This window comes from Adiantum capillus-veneris, chromosome 12, assembly GCF_014529385.1.
Source record: "Adiantum capillus-veneris isolate H3 chromosome 12, ASM1452938v2, whole genome shotgun sequence".
NCBI classification, from domain to species: domain Eukaryota; kingdom Viridiplantae; phylum Streptophyta; class Polypodiopsida; order Polypodiales; family Pteridaceae; genus Adiantum; species Adiantum capillus-veneris.
The window spans coordinates 139,616,853-139,633,204 of record NC_140942.1 but is presented as its reverse complement, the minus strand read 5'-3'; the positions used below and the strand labels follow the sequence as shown (position 1 = coordinate 139,633,204).

Sequence of the window (16,352 nt, the reverse complement as noted above, 5' to 3'; positions counted from 1 at the left end):
CCCAACTGTCTAACTCACAGTCAATACATCCTAGCTACCTATCTAAGGATGCTCGAGGGATCGCTCCAAGACCTGTATCACCGAAAGGATCTCAACATTCGAGAATCCCCCAGCTCAATAAAACCTCACTCGACCCTCAACAAAGGCTGCAGTAAATCTGACAGTACATAGACTTCCCACAAAGTCATACATCCACAAATTTCCCACTGTATGCTATAACCGCTGCGGCGGTTGATTGCTGCGTGACTCACAGCCAGCAAACCCTCAACAGACATACATCATCTCTGACAATACATCCCATGTGGAAGTACCTGCAATGTCAGGATGAAATCTGGAATATCAAGCAACAAACACAAGCTACCTGATGAACTAGTGGATGTCGCCTACAGTCTGTGTGTAGATGCATCCGTGTCGTATGTGACATGCCTCCAAGAACTGTGAGCCGTCCTTCGATATGTAGACAGCCACAAATCAACACTCTGGGAGTGTCGATATCCTGAGCACCTGCAGTCGTAGGCCAAAAACCCCAAATTTGCAAAGTCGGATCTGCACCCACTGAGACCACATAGTCGAAAATGACTTGCGCAGACCTTTGTCGAAGCCGAACGGTGGCCGAGATGACCTCAGAATGAAATTCTGACGACACCAAGTCCTTCCGGTTGGACCACGAGATTTGGGGCCGTGTCTTCGCCTGTCGAATTTCACTCCAATCTGAGCTGGTGACTCTAGCCTCCTACAGTGCTGCCCCGAGCCTCGATCTGAGCCTTGATACCAGTTGAAGGAGTACGAGCGGAAGTGCGACGCGAGAGAGAGTGCGAGAAGAAGAGCACGACGATATGGTGAACTCGCTCTACTGTAATGTGTAGAGCATAGTGAATTCTTATTAGGTTTTTACAAAAGAATATGTGTACATACCTAGCGGCCCGCCCACTTACCTGGGCGACCACATTGGGCTTTATACCCCAAGAGAGAGTAAACCTCAACATCCTGCTACACAAGCTTCAAAACATTTCCAAGAAGAAAATTCACCATTGAATGACCTTCAAGTGCTAGAAGAAGTAAATAGTGACAGAGAGCTTCTAAAATCAAGAATCAAGGCGTCACAGTCAGAAACTAGCAATGAACACCAACAAGCAGCTACAGCAGAAGATAGTAAGCACTTGGGACATGCTACAACCAGTCAAATGACAAAGAAGTTCAACATACAAGAGGATGACAAAGCTTCCAAGGCACAAAAGTCCAAGACAAGTACCAAAAGCAAAGAGGACCTCAGTTACTTGGTAGCCAACAAGAAGATTAAATTCTCGTTGGATGTGTATGAGAAACTAAAATTCAACTTTACAGCAGAGATAGATTTCACTGCCACGACTAATGTCATGTCTTATGGGCTATGGTTACTTCTAGGTAAGCCAGAACTGTATGAAATTCAGGTACAGGTTCCTATATCACATGGAATAGCCGTCACAAGTTTAGGGATTGCAGAAGCTTCCCTTAAACTACGGTCAAAGGTAATCAAAGACAAATTCCTAGTGGTGGATTCATCGAAAATGAGTACACATTTGATTTTGTCCAAGCACTGGGCAAAAACATTGGCAGAAGAACCTGGATTTTCAACAATGGTTATCACGACTAGCTCTCAAGAAATCCAGCCTACTACTGCTCCAAGATTATCGGCTTCCGACAAAGGCAAAGCCAAAATGAGCCCACAAATGTCCTACCAACAGAAGCAGCCCCTTAAATCAGAGTCTTCAATCCAGCCCCGAAAATTTCAAGACAGAGCTTCGACATCAACTGACCACATGCTTCCACATCAAAGACAGACTCCAAAGAAAATCTTTCAACCAAAATACCCTACACTGCGCGATCATCGTCGACAAAAATCTTCAAAGGTCTACATCAAAGCTGAAGAAATCAAGGTCAAGGACCCAATATGGTTAAATGAGCCTAGCCGATTGATGAAAGGTAAACACATGGGATGGATAGCCTCCCACTACAGCTTAGTCTGCAGAGCAAGGCTATTATGAGGTGAGGGTCAAAAGAAACTTTGGTTACCAAAACCACAGACCTCGGTTTATGTGGTGGATAAAGGTTTCAAAAAGCGTCTCCAAAAGCAACAAAGATCATATTTATATCGCCAAAGGAGACCAACCAACAAGGCTCGCCAAAGGGATGCAGGAAATTTCAAATCCAATTGGCCTTCATACCAACATAGGACTTCATCGATAAATAATCCCAAAAATGGCACTCTTGTACATCTCAATACGACATCAAAAACATCATGGGAAGTGCCATCTACAATTCTTCAAGCACAAGGTTACTATCAAGGAAATCGGAGAATCTGGCTACCAAAGATGCCAGGTAAACATTCTTCAAGCAAACGACTTCGGCTTGAAAATAATCGCAATTTCACGGAAGGCAAAATCAAGGACAATGTCACAGTCAAGGCAAAGGATATCTGCAAAGACACGCTAATCACACGATGCAGATACAAATGGGTACCAAAAGAACAACAAATAAGGAAGAAGATTGAAGTCATCTCTAGCTCTCAAGAAATGTCAAGACATGATAGACAAAGTGTTGCGGGGAATGAAGCGAGCCAATCTTCTCAACCAAGGGACCAACAACAACAAAAAGAAATTTTGACAACCAAGGTCACCCAGGTATGGCAAAAGAAACCAATATTGCCAGTATGGTCCTTTACAAATCCTCTCTTCAAGGATGGGAGTTTTGAATTTCAACACCTATTCTTCGACGAAAGCTCCCGAGAGTAAGTCAAGTCACCATAAAAATCATGGCATAAGAGTCAAGAGTCGGGCAGCTGAGCCACGAAATGAGCAAGCGTCAGACCCAAGCTTCATGTCTAATATTTTTTGTGGTCTATGAGTCTAGATATTTAGATTATAGCTCAAGCTGGAAGAGTTGAGCATATTATAAAATTGAGTCGCTCATGCTAGATAGGTGAGCATAAGAGTCGAAGTCTACTATTTTAAATGGTGGAGTGGCGGAGTAGTCCAGGAAACACTCACGCACATGAACACAATGAGGAGAGTGGCATGAGGAGAGTGGACAAAACCTCGTCGACAAAAACCCTTCTTGTGAGTAACGGCAGCTCTTGAAGTCAAATATATTTTTGCTTCTCTAGCTACGTTCACTCCTGGAAGCACCCATGCAAACTCCTCTCGCACCGCATATTGTTTCCCATGCATCTATCTGTGCAAGCATATATAATGTCCCATCATTGGACATTTGCATTTGACACAATTTGTGTTCCACCCATGCACTTACACAACAAAATGACGATGACGAAGTGGTATCAGGTTTCATAAGCATTTGCTCAACAACAATGACTCTGATTTCAAGCTACTAACACTTATCCACCGTATATCCAGTAATAGTAGCCATACGGCCATAAGTACTTTAACTCAACAAAACTTGGTTACATCAATACATAAGTACATATAGCCTGACATTTAATGGTGACTAAAGGCATTTTTTTCCCACTGGGTTTTTCCCTTTAGTCCTATCCAGGTATCCAAGACCTTCAATTTGTAATATACGCCACATTTTATTTTTACTATTTTATTTTTCTTATAAAAACACAGAAAAGCAGACCAACGACATCCCCAAACCACTACATGCTCATCAACTATAGGATCCAAGGAGAGCGGCCCAGAAACAATTCAAAAAGGCTTCAAGTTTACAGGTACATGTGCAGGATGACACCCAAAGAACAAACAATACAGAGCTGCCATGATAAAGCCTTGCTGCAACAACAAACCTCACTCGACTTATTCACTCTACAACAACCAATCGGAGGGGGAGAGCTATGGCTTCAACTACACTACATGTACAAGAAAAAGGTAACTCTACAACATACAAAGCATCTGGTAAAAGCAACTGCGACAACACAAGATTCAACCAACACCAAAACATGAACCACTCGCCAAGGCCACTGCAGACATAGGGTCTTGTCGGGGACGACAAGACTTCGGAGGGGGAGAGTGTTGAAAGGTCAACCTTTCAACAACGCTTCCACAAAGATTCCATAAAGATCCTCAAAGATTCTCTAAAGATTCCAAATAAAGATGTTGATGAAGTGATGAAGTGATGAAGACGAAGATGGATGCTGTAATGTGAAGATACAAGCTCATGGACATCATCAAATATCCCGTTATTATCATTTTGAGCCATTACGGCCACTTTTGTAATGTTTACGGGAACTTCATATTTTAAGTCATCAATTGTATTGAGGCCACAAATGCTTATTGGATGAGCAAAGCCAGCTCACGGTGTTGTAATTAAGCTCTATAGAAGCCTAGGGACAAATAAGGTCATTTTGGTCGGACATTAGGTTTTCTAAGGCTTAGTATATAAGCAAAAACCTAAAGCTTTGTAAAGAGACTTCTAATAAATCTGATCTTCTGTGTCGTTGGGAGACTGCGAGAGAGTGTGTGTGCGCACTACAGGAGCTACGGTGGTTGGAATCGCAAACGGAGAGCAGCAGTGTGTTGCCCACGAGGAGAGCTACGCGTTGATGCTTACATCACGCGCGTTCGTCTGTGTTTTGATAGATTCACCCGCGAGCTACTTTTGGAGTTTCGGTGAGTAACTGTTGTCCGTTTTTGCATTTCAGCATATCCACGCGATCAGAGCGAGTAGAGCTACACATTAGGCACTTTAGTTTTTGAAAACATCGACCTGCAAAAACCGGCCAGACATCCTTTGCGTTTTCTGCACGGAGGGTATTGAGTAGGTTTTTTTGGTCACGGACCTTAGGGAGAGTGGCCTATTGGTGTTGATAGGATATCCCTCAAGTTTCGTAACGTTTCGAGAACGTCGAATGGGCTTTTGGCTTGCGGTAGCATCATAGGAGACTCTCACATTCGTAGAACCGATGGCATGTAGAGTTGATATCTCTGTAGGAAGTAGTCATTAGTCGGTCGAGTAGAGGTTGACACCCTTTGCTTGCTTCCACGCGCCTGCGGGTCGAGCTTCGTCCTCAGTTGACATTATATGTTAGGTGAGTTCTTGCTATGCTGACGTCCGTCGCGACGTACCCGTCCAACAGGGTTTGGCGAGCGTTCGCACGTCAATAAAAATTTCGAGTGCACACGTAGAGCTCAATTTGCTCAGATCTTTGATTCGGACTCATTTCGACCTTCGTTTCAACTATAGGCAGGTATGCACATGCAATTTCGTCATTTAGTGCAAAATTTTTGTCAATGCCGTTTTTTGCATAATAGATCCTATACAATCTACTACAGGTTGTGCTATATAGCATGTGCCGATCCCACTCAGTTTCTCCTCATTTCGGGCAGTTTTCACATCAGAAGCAAACATTTTCCATGGCTGACAACAACACAGATGTGTTCAAGATGTTTGCTACTGAGGACAGGTTGGATGGGGACAATTACCCTATGTGGGCTTACATGATGCAACATGTTCTTGTGTCAAAGGGCGTCTGGAATATTGTGCAAGGCATTGATGTACGTCCTGGTTCTGAGGATGCAGGCGATGTTGAGGATGTTGCAGGTCTTACTGCAAGGATTGCTGCTATTAGAGTTGTTTTGCCTACGGCAGAACAAGCTTGTTGGGATGTAAAGGATGCATAGGCTCATGCATTGATTGCGTTGTTTGTGAAGCGCACCATTGTTCCTCACATCCGTTCAGCAAAATCTGCAAAACAGGCTTGGGATGTTTTGGCTCGTCTTTATGCAAGTCGCAATGAGGCTGAAATTGCTTTGTAGCGTAAAGAGCTGGAGTCGAAGATTATGAATGAGGAAGATGATATGGACACTTTCCTTGCTAATGTCAAGGATATCAATGAGCAACTTATTTCTGCAGGTGAAGTCATTTCAAACAGTTCCCTTGTGCAGACTGTTCTTGATGCCTTACCAGATTCTTATCAGACTTTTGCTAGTACTTGGAGACTTATGACCCAAGGAAATCTAGAGGTTGTCAAGTTTGATGCATTATGCACATTGCTGTTGCAAGAGTGATTTTCCAGAAAAAACAAGACTAGGCAGCGTGCAGTTGAACATGTTTTTATTGCTTCTCAAAGAAAGGGTGGTAATAGCAATGAAGTCACTTCTTATGGTTCTGCTGTAGTGGCAAAAATTTTGTTCCTAATGCTTCTGTTGGTAGCAATTCGTCTGGAAATTCTGGTGATAAGGGCAAAAAGAAGATGCATTGCCATTATTGTAAAGCTAATACTCACTTGATCAAGCAGTGTCCTAAGTTGAAGGCCAAAGAGGCTAAGAAGAAAGAGGGTGGTTCCACTTGTGATGCTGATGTTGATGCAGAATGGGCTTTTAGTGCATACTGCACTTAGAATCCTGTTGTCCATGATGCATGCATGTCAGGTGCTGCAGATTCACATGTGTGGTATTTTGACAGTGGTGCTACAAAGCACATTACCTCACATCGTGAATTGTTCACCTCTCTTGAGTTTGTCCCTCATGGGAATTCAGTCACATCGTGAATTGTTCACCTCTCTTGAGTCTGTCCCTCATGGGAATTCAGTCACTTGCGCCAAACAATGCCTCTTATCCGGTTCAGGGAGTTGGAAAGATTGTGCTTACTGCTGCAAATGGAAGTTCTTTCACGCTTGTTGATGCACTTTATGTACCTCGGATCAAGAAGAATCTTTTGTCTGTATCTGCACTTGCTAGACTTAGACTTGTAGTCAAATTTCTGGATGACATATGTACAGTTCGTGATCTCAATTTTGGTGATGAAAGTTGCATCTGGCCTTTTGTGCCGTGGGTTGTATAAGCTCAATTTGTATGAAAAGTGTGGACAAAATTTTGCAAACGCAGTTGTAGATTCAAGGGCTATTTCAGATGCAAAACTTTGGCATGCACGTTTTGAGCATCCGAATTTTGCCAATTTGCTGCGTTTGCAAAAATCTGATATGGTTGCTTCTTTGCCGTCTCTTGAAGCACCTGTCAAGCATGTTTGTGAAGGCTGTATTTTGGGTAAAATGCAGTGTTCTAAGTTTCCAAAGGATGGTTAAGTTAGGACCACATGCAGGTTGCAACTTGTGCATAGTGATGTTTGTGGCCCCATGCAAACTCCGTCCTTGGGCAAGTACCTGTACTTCGTGACTTTCATTGATGATTACTCCAGGCATGCATGGGTATTTCCACCTAACGTGAAGTCCAAAGTTTTTATGTGCTTCAAACAATTTTTGGCTATGGCTGAAAATGTATCGAAATGTACTATGGACACCCTCTGTTCCGATTGAGGGGGGGAGTATATGTCTCATGAATTTATTGCATTTTTGGCTAACGTGGAATAAAACACCAATGTACAGTGCCTTATACGCCTCAGCAAAATGGTGTAGCTGAGAGGAAAAACAAGTCACTTCCGAAAATGGCACGGTGTATGGTCAAAAGTGAAGCTTTGCCGCATTCTTTTTGGCTTGAGGCCATCATGTGTGCCACTTATGTACTTAACAGGTGTCCTATGAAAGCTTTGCAGTCTATTACTCCATATGAAGCATGGCATGATAGAAAACCTTCTATTGAGCACATGCGCGTTTTTGCCTGTTTGGCATATGCTTTTGTGCCACAAACACAGCGCATAAAATTGGATGATAAGGCTGTCAAATGTATTTTTGTTGGTTATAGTGCTGAAAGCAAAGGTTACAGGTTGTATCATCCACAAACAAAGCGTATTTTGGTTTCACGGGATATAGTGTTTGTGGAAGATTCTACTCAGCCCTTGCTGTCATGTACTAGAGAGACAATATGTAAGCTCACAGGACATTTATGACACTTTGTTGCCTCTTTTTAGTGGTGGAAGTTCGAATGTAAATTCCAATGAGGCAAATGTACAGCCTATGGGGTTTTTTGAAAATGTTACAGATGTACTTGATGAGGAAAGGGCTGAAAAGGAGCAGGCTAGAGGTATGCCAAAATGGCTAGTGCATACATTGTGTGACAAGAAATTGGATGCACCTTTGTCTAGTCGTACTCGTTCAGGCTATGGCCATGCATCTTATGCATCAGATTGTTATGCTTTGGTTGTGTCTAGCTTACATGATGTTGAGGAACCTCTGTCCTTTGATGAAGCACATAATTCACAGGACTGGATGGCTGCCATGCAATGACACATGGACTTTATGTGATTTTCCTCCTGTGCAAAAGGCCATTGGTACGAAGTGGGTTTACAAGTTCAAACGCAAGCCGGATGGTGAGGTCGATTGCCATAAGGCTCGACTTGTTGCAAAGGGTTATGCACAACAAAAAGGCATAGATTATGAAGAGACTTTTGCTTCCACTTGTCGTATGACTATTGTGCATTTTCTATGTGCATTGGAAGCTCATTTTGGTTGAGATGTACATCAATCAGACATTGTTACTGCTTTCTTTAATGGTGACATATTTGAGGAAGTTTATGTAACACAGCCTCGCGGTTTTATCAAGAAAGGACAAGAGGACAACGTGTGCAGATGTAAGAAGGCTTTGTATGGGTTGAAGCAATCTCCTCGTGCTTGGTATGAGAAGGCTGACACTCATTTGGTTAAACAAGGCTTTCGTAACAGTCCAACACAAAGCACATTGTATGTAAAGCGTGAGGGTAATGTACTTCTCATTGTGGTTCTTTATGTAGATGATTTGCTGATCACTGGACCAAATGAGAGACATATTGTTGAATTTAAGGCTGATTTGAATGCTACTTTCAAGATGAAAGATTTGGGGATGTTGCATGATTACTTGGGCATACAATTTAAGCAGTGTGATGGTGGTATTGCCTTGTGTCAGAAAAGTTAATAGAGACATTGCTCTGTAAGTTTGGACTTGAGGATTGCAAACCTATTGCCACTCCCATGGAAACATGTTTGAAGCTGAGTCTACATGATGCTGGCGATCCTGCTGATGTCACTCTTTACCAAACTGCTATTTGCTGCCTCATTTATGTATGCAACACGAGGTCGGATATTCAGTTTGTAGTCTCACAGGTCAACAGATTTATGCATAGCCCAGGCTCTAAGCATTGCCAGGCTGTCAAGATGATTTTTCACTACCTTAGTGGCACTTTAAATCTTGGCTTGTTTTATCCCAAGGGGGGATCATTGCCACCAGGCTTACATGCTTTTTTGGACTCAGATTGGGCTGGTTGTTTTGACACGCGAGTGTCCACGAGTGGTTTTTGTTTCATGTTTGGCAGTTCATATATATCATGGTTGAGCAAGAAGCAACCTACTGTGGCCACTTCTAGTTGTGAGGCTGAGTACAGGGCAGTCTTCACAGCTACGGTTGAGTGTGTATGGCTCAAACGCCTTATGGTTGATTTGGGTGTTAAACAGGACACTGCCAACACTATCTACACTGATAGTCAGAGCGCATTGGCAGTTGCGAGGAACCCGGTTTTTCATCCTCGCACAAAGCACATTGAGGTGCATTACCACTATGTCAGGGAGAGGCTCTCAGCAGGAGAGATCAACTTGGCTTATGTGCCAACACAGGACAACCTTGCAGATCTTTTCACAAAGGCATTGTTTTGTGAGAAGCTCGAAGCTTTTCGCAAAGCTTTGGGCTTACTCCCCTTTGTGGATTGATCATGTCCTGAGGGCATGGCACTTCCCTTTACTCATGTGCCAGCTCTCGTTCACTGCATCACTCCATGGGGGATTTGTTACCATATACATGTGGTAGTGATGTGTGTCGGGGCATTTTTTCCCTTTTTAGGAGGTTTTTTCCCCGTGCATTGTATATACGCCCATCACTCTAGGGCTATCTATCTTTCCATTGTACACTAAGTACTACACTCTCAGTTGTGTGCCTTGAGCTTCCTTTGTCTTCTCCAAGCTGTGTGTGTTTCTCTGCAACCCTAATTCCAACAAGAATCTTGTGCATGTCTTCTTTTTGTTGCGTTGCGGGGGCGCCTGCAGATCGTGGGAGAGAAGATTTGGGTCGCATGCACATGCAATTCGATTTTCCCTGTTCCCAAGAACAACTCGGATACCAGTGAAAGGACAAGAGTAATGTGTGTGCTAGTCTCCACCCAAACATGCTATCCTATGGCGTCCCCCTAACGTACACATTGTTCGGTCATGCCGTTGGCCTTGACTGTAGGATCCGTGTCCTTACATCTTGCATGGGGAGAAGCCGTGCTTCGTATCAAGACCGCTTTTCCCCTTTCCCGATAATAACTTGGATACCAGTGAAAGGATGAGAGTAATGCATGTGCTAGTCTCAACCCAACCATGCTATCTTATAGCCTCCCCCTAGCGTACACATTGTCCGGCAGTGCCGGTGGCCTTGCCCGTCTGACATGTGTCCTTACATCTTGCATGGGGAGAAGTCGTGCTTCTTATCGAGACCATTTCTAAGATGCGTGTCACATGCACATGCAACCCGCTTTTCCCCTTTCCCGAGAATAGCTCGGATACCAGTGAAAGGATGAGAGTAATGTGTGTGCTACCATGCTATCTTATAGCCTCCCCCTTAGCATACACACTATCTGTCCATGCCGGTGGCCTTGCCCGTAGGACCAGTGTCCTTACATCTTGCATGGGGAGAAGTCGTGCTTCTTATCGAGACCATTTCTTACTCAAGCCTTGCTTGAGTGTGGTCATCAAACCAATCTTTTGGTCATTACTAGCATTGTATTTGACCATGTACCCAATGCATATATGTAGATGTTGAGCAGTGCTCCTAGAAGCCTTGCTTTTCCTCTCCACATTGGATTTGTCTTACGGACAATGAGTTGAGCATGACCGTTTCTGACTGCATCGGATTTAGCATGAACAATCTTGCACAAAGCCATGCTCGTTGCATGTTGTGGAGGTAGTGTCTAATTGGAGCCCTTGGGCCCCAAGGTTTTAAGCCATATTCCCAACTGAAAAGCACAATGTGCTTCCTCTGCTTGAGAGGAGCTCTGAAAGTGGTTCAATTTCCTTGAAATCCATAACTGCTTAATACATAATCCATGTAGATAAATGGAATTGGCTAGATTCAATACTAGCCTTGCTATGAACGACAATCAAGCCATGCTTGGTGAATGTTGACATACCCCTTGGCGGTAATCATTGCACAAGTTGAAATTCACAACCCTAAACAACATGCAGATGATTGCATAATCAATGCAAAATTGAAGAAAAAAACACGAGTGCCTGAACGATGTACCGATATTCCTTGCAGCCCGCTGAAGGTTCTTCGACCGATACCAAATTTCACCGAGAATCTTTGAGTACTATATCCCTTGGAAATTTGCGCATGCACGTGGAAAGGATTCCACCTGATTGTGTGTCCTACACAATCTTCGATCCATCCCAAAGCTTGATGCATATCTTGGTTGGATAACATGTTCCTTGGAAACTCCTTGTAGTCATATGACCATTCCAATTGTCCTTGTCTTCCAACGAGAAGATACATATAATTTATGTGTATTGGTCATCAGAACCTTGCCAAATCTGCCAACTCAAACTGTGTATGGCAACTTGCCAAATCTTTCATGCCACCAAATCTAGCTGTTCATGGCCCCAACAAATCTCCCATGTTGTTGATGCAAAACCTGCCCACCATGCAGAGCCCTATCATGGATCATGACGCTTGTGTGAACTTGGGCACCCACTTGTGTAAAGGAAAAAAATAAAATAAAATTCTTTGAACAAGCAGTAGCGATGGCGGATAGTGCCGCCGACTGCGTGGAGAGGAAAACAAGAGACAATGCCTTCTAAGGCCGAATACAGAGGGTGCTGCAGAAACGGAATTTGCTCCCCTTGCTTTAGCGAACCCATCAAGCTTGCCCGTGAAAGATTTTATGCAGGTCGATTGGCATCTCCACCCCGACATAGGGTTGTTTCTCACCGTCTGCTTGGCTGTCGCCTTTCCTTCTCGACCTAAGGGGCCATGCTCACCTGCTCGTTCATTAAAGCTTGAGCCCGCGATGGAAGGGGTTGCTCTTGCGGCCCTATCCTATGTCGACCTTGCCATGCAAACTCGCATATGAGAGAGAGAGAGAGAGAGATGCAAGATTCATGCATCACCATGTGATACCTCCTTTTCCCCTCCTCCATAGCTCTCATCTCCATCGAGCTCTGATACCAATGTGAGACTGAGGGGAATGGAGCATGCAACCTTCCACCCAACCATGCTCTATATAGGTCATGCCTTGCTAATAGAAGGGCCCCCTTACCCGCATGTCCGTCATGGACCTTGGCATGCTCGATCTTACCCTAGGCCTGACATCATACTTGCGATGACCTTGCACAGGTTTTTTACGGTTTCCTTTTGTTTTCTTCCTCACGACCACATTGGCCTTTACGTGGGAGGTTGTTGGGGTAAAGCCCCATGGGGCCGGTTAGGCCAGGCACCCACCCACTACACATTCTTTTATGTACATAATAGAATAAGGGGGCTCACATCTCTATTCTTCACTATAAATACGTGGACAATGCCCATGAAGGGAAACAGAGTGCCTTATACCTCTGACAATATGTTTCGCTTTTGCTTCTTTTGGTGTGGTGCCTACCACAATAGCTTTGGCATGATAATTTCATCCTCTACGAACATTGTTTTGTAGGTGCTGCCCTATTGGGCGCAAATAAATGGGTTTTTGGTTACTGATAGACATCGTCCAAATGGCCATGCAAGCAATAAAGTGTTATGGTGCATGCAAAACAAAAATGGAGGGCAATGCATTTGGGGTTGGAAAAGCCACATATGGTTCAATTGAAGTTTTCAGTCGCTATTGCTCTTGAATTAAGGATTTTTTAGAGTAGCTTCTTAAACGTCGAGAATCCGTTTGGGTATTGGACTATGGGAGCCTACCAAAACAAGAATTTAATGTTTTTTTGAATGTATGTCACATAACGATAACACATTCAATTGATTTTTGAATGGTATAGGTAGTCTAGAATTGCGAGTGACATCACTAACAAGTAGAGAGTCTTTTGAGGCATGCAAAACACATAAAGGACTAACAAACAATTGTCTTTTTTTTTAATGGATGCAAGTGAGGATCTCTCTCTTTCTGTTTTCTGGATGGATGCCATTCAAAAGAAGATCGAAGATTTTCAACTATAGATAAACAACTTGTTTTGAGAATTATTCAGTACTCTTGTACTAAATATGAAGAAACATTTGGATTTTAGTACAAATCACTTTATTGTTTTGTGTCAGTTGTCATTTGTAACAATTTTTTTGTTCACACACACACACACACACACACACACACACACACAGTGAGCATTCACAAATCATGCATGCATTTAAAACTCAAAACAAATAAATAGATCTCCATTAGCATTATCACTCCCTCACACACATGGAAGGTGAAGGTTACAAAATATGCTCGTGGGAAGAGGGAAATGGGTATGCAGCTCCTCATCCTATGCTCTCTTCTTGCTTCAAAGTTAGCATGCTAGATGACATGAAGGAACTAGGTAATTCTATTGCAAAAGTCGCTTAAATAAACACATGGATTCTCCATTAGGGTTCACACTGGACTGGACATCTTACTGGGAAGAATTTTTGGAGATTATGCATAATTATCCAATGTAGGTGGTCTAGCCATAGGATGTTTCCATTCTTGCAAAAATCACCTTCTCCTATGTGCTCACACCCACACTTAATAAGGGGTGATGCACGGTCGATATATGTGCTTAATGATTAGTCTCTCTACTAGATGTAGAAATAAAACCTTTTACACCAAGCAAGCAACCAAGATTCCCATTACATCTTTGTGTTTCAAGGGGCTCATGTTAAAGGGGTGGGCAATAATAAAAGAGTCAATTATGTTGAGTAGTTACTCTCTACTATAGGCAACCAATCTTCACTGCTTGTTTGTCTATGCCATTGTGGAGAGTTAGAAGTAAACTTTCAATGAAGGAGACCGTTTGTGCAAAGTTTCCTATCTTCCAAGGTTGATGATGTGTTGTCACTAGGTATACAACCAATAGCTTAGCCGATAAAAATGGGTCAGTGTATATGTTACAAGGCTTCTTAGCAATTTCCGTTGTGGGGATGGAGCTGGAGAAGTTTTTGAATAGTTACAACTTGCTCTTCTTCATCTAGATCATCTACGATGGGGGCACTAGTTGTTGAGGTCGGTGGAGAGAGAGAGAGAGATAAGGTTGGGCACCCTGCAACATATGTTTCCTCCTCTACATTAACAATATGTTTGTTTTTTAATTTGCATCCATGTGTTTCCATAATGTCAAGAGGCACAATCTCAAGCCATTCTCTTTGCTCCTTTGCATCTTCACCTAAAATATTGCACTTCCCATTAGCTAGTTCCCTTAGGCACGTGAGCAACAGAGGAGCGTTCTCTGTTGTAAGAGCATAAAGCAACTAGGCGACCATGTCAAGTTGAGGAACGATAAGCAACTCAGAGGATTCATCTTGTAGAAGTGCAGTAGTGTCCAACTCAATGAGAGTATTCTTGAATGATGGGTTTGTCGTACATAGCAGCAGACATGGAGTAATGACTGACGGGGGTGGTGATTGTCCTCCATAACCCATTGATGTGATGGTGCTATAGAAACCTTCCAAGCTATGAAAAAAGTGTAGTTACCTACTAGCAAAGTTAAAGTATGAGACAAAAAGATACTCATACCACGAGTGTGTATAGCATGAAAATCTTTACAAATGTAGATTTCAAGAGAGCCTGACAAAGAGGGGAGGGGATGAAAAAGAGTGTAGAGAAGGGTAACAAACAAAAGACCCAGGACCATAAGGATTTCCTCTTCCATTGATTAAGAAGTATAAAAAAGTAATTTTACAAAGGTGTAGGGTGGAGAAGAAAACTTTGAATAGTAAGATAGAGTTGAATTATAGTATTTTCCATCATCAAACAATTACAAACAATGGTTAGTTCCTGAATGGAAGGCAAATGCTTGGGATCTCAATTATTTATTATATATCAAATCTTACTACTACAAAAAGTAACTCAACCACTTGGAAAGTGTGCTCTATGGATGAGGATGTTGGTCGTATAAAGTGTATTCTCCAAAGAGCTTCTAAGTTAGTTTGTTGGTAGTTTCATTCCTCCGAGAAGCTTCTCAATTAGCTTGTAGGTAGTTTCATCCCTCGCTACAACCCATACGTAGTAACTTTCTCCCCAAGTGATTTCTCTTAAGAAGCATTCTTTTGGCGCCATAGTGCTTTCTTATTTTAGTGAAGTAAATTGCCTTTGAAACAACATTGCCCCCCCCCCCCCCCCCCCCCCCCCCCCCCCCCCCCAAACACACACACACACACACCACTTAAAGGCTACGCGAAGTCAATAATGTGCACATAAGTGTGTGTAAACATAGGTGACAATGATATATATCCAAGTGTCAAGACATGACCAAATAAGAGTGCCAAGAGTTTCGTTATTGCCAATTGGATGTGTTTCAAGGCAACTATGCACATGTTAGTGTAAACATATGCTATGTATTAGTGGACACCATAGCATCACTAAGCTGCTAATTTTAACCTAGAAAGTTAATGGCATTGAATTTGATGCTACACATACACCTAAGTGAGGCGAGTCTAAAGAATTTGATGCTCGACCTGTCAATATGTGGTCTAATGGAGGACTTTCAGCTAGAAAGGCAAGCCAATAGACCTGTTGTATTGTTATCTATGTAGAGGAGAGTCTTAAATTCTTAATGAACAGAATAGAATGCACACACAATGAAAGTGTTCTTTTGTCTTCCTTAGATAGTGAGTTTATGTACAGGCATTTTGCTTGCTGTTGTCGTGTGTGCCCTTGCGTTTTTGGTGCAGAGGAAGGCGCAATTAGCTGTGCGCGGAAATTTCCTGGTGCGTTTGTGGGCGATTTTGGGTTAAGTGATGAAGGTGACGCATTTGGTTTGGTATGTCATGTCATGAGCTTTTTAATTTTGTGTCTGCAGGAAAAGAGCATGTATGGAAAGCATGGGACAGTATCAGGAGAAGAAGGGGAAGGCGTAGTGCTGGAGAAAAGCACATGCGCATGCAGCTCCATGCGCATGTGGTGTTTGTGCATGTATGTTTGTGCCGTGTGTGCGTCTGTGTATGCGTACGTGATTGTGCTGCGCATCTTATGCATCTGCAATTAGGGTTTTCTTCCGCGAGTTTGTGAATGTATACCCATGATTTTTCTGCAAGCTCGCCAAATTTTGCCTCCGGTCGACAATCCTTTTTACCTTCTTGTCAATCAACGGTTTAATTAATTGAGTCTTAACGAATCGAGTTTTGCCCCTCTCTTAATTGCGGCAGTTCTTCTCGGCACCGCTGTTACTCTGCTAGCAGTACAATTTGTGCAGCTTCATCGTGTTTCCAGTCGTGGATTAGGGTTTCTAGTGCGCTCCTGTGTGCTCGTTCCAGGGTTCTATTTTCTGCCTTACTTTTTCCTGTTTGCTGTTTCTTCCT

At 42.9% G+C, this 16,352-nt stretch overlaps 1 protein-coding gene across 2 annotated transcripts in view; it reads left to right on the top strand.

Moving 5' to 3' along the window:
• Positions 1–15,609: 15,609 nt before the first annotated feature.
• The window catches only part of LOC147446592 (uncharacterized), a 43,513-nt gene continuing 42,770 nt past the window's right edge, over positions 15,610–16,352 (top strand). Inside the window, exons 1-2 of one of the 2 annotated variants that reach the window (XM_086525794.1) lie at positions 15,610–15,761; positions 15,854–15,966. The gene's annotated coding sequence lies outside the window, so the exon portion shown is untranslated. Of the gene's footprint in view, positions 15,762–15,853; positions 15,967–16,060; positions 16,309–16,352 lie in introns of those variants that run through there. The other variant, XM_086525795.1, reaches the window with a different exon arrangement.